The following is a 1,418-nucleotide window of genomic DNA, read 5'->3' on the forward strand; positions in this document are numbered from 1 at the left end:
TGTGTGTGTGTGTGTGTGTGTGTGTGTGTGTGTGTGTGTGTGTGTGTATGTGTTCAAATGAGTATTTCAAATACCTTGGAAAAGTTTGAGTAATTGAGGGATGTCATTTTATACTAAAAAACAATACATATTATTAAATACAATTATGGAAACTTGAAAATCTCTTTGTTCTTTAAATATTCTACCCAGAGAAAAGTTGGGTGCCTGTCTCAGTTCCAACAATAGCTATACAGTGCTGGTAACTGCTTCATGTGCACCCATACGTGGGGAACTGTCAAAACCATCAACCCTGGAAAAATTTCACTCCTACTCATCCTATTATTCTGTTTAATCTTTTGTTTTAACTATTTTTCATTCTTATGAGAGTAATAAATGCACATAATTTAAAAAGTCAACTAGTACTACAAGGCTATAATAAAATATTAGAACTCATTCCTCACGTATCCATTCTCAGTCTGACTTTCAAATGTTTTCACCTCTTTAAATAAGTTTTGTTTATTTCCACATTTGAAAATTATATAATTTCCTGCTATTTTTTAAAGTACTAACTTCAGAATTATGTTGTTTTATAAAATGTATAGAATTATCCTTTTTAATTGTTATTTTTGCTCCCTTCATCCTTCTAAATTAACGTTGAGAATTTTTATTAAATAAATATTCTGGCATCATGATAAGCTATGCAGAAATTGTGTTTACCATGATTGCATTTCCTTCCTGCTTTTCCCGTAGACAATAATTGCTTGAAAAAGTCACATATTTTTACATGCATCTATCACATAATTTCCTAAACTTAAGGCTGCTGCAGAGCTGTCATACTGAGAATTCTCTTCACTCTGTACTGGGCTTCTCTTTACCATAACATATGGTGAACACACTATCTACTAGATCTCATGTCTTTTACTTTTTTTGTAATTTTGTTTATCGTACGTGGGAAACATACATTCTAGTTGCCTCTTGAGATGAGCTGTAAGGTAGGTAAATTCTTCAAACCTTTTCTGTCATTTTGACAATTCCTCTCTTCTGTCCTCTTGCCTCACATTTTGTAAAGTTTCAGAACTTTTCAGTTGAAATTATTTCTCTCAGATTTTTGCTGGCTTTGTTTTTTTGTCTTCAAATTTCCAGTGTTAGAAAATACTAATGTCATTTACATACAAATTTCTTTTTATGTGACTTGTTTTATTCTTTTTTAACAGCTTTAGAATTTTTCACTATCCTTGGTATTCTAAAATTTTATTAAAATGTGCACTTTGTGGGCCTATTCGAATTCATTTTTTCTAGGTTTTGGTGAGTTATCTCATTCAGTTTCTAAAAATGTTTTTGAATGATTTTTTTGGTAATTTCCTTTTTTTCATTTATTCTTTTATCTGGATTGTTTATTCATTGTATATTGAACTTCTTAGATTAATCCTCTTAACATT

The sequence above is a fragment of the Callorhinus ursinus genome, unplaced genomic scaffold (assembly GCF_003265705.2).
Source record: "Callorhinus ursinus isolate GAN/ISIS: 27379988/994484 unplaced genomic scaffold, GSC_fseal_2.0 scaffold4, whole genome shotgun sequence".
Lineage (NCBI taxonomy): Eukaryota > Metazoa > Chordata > Mammalia > Carnivora > Otariidae > Callorhinus > Callorhinus ursinus.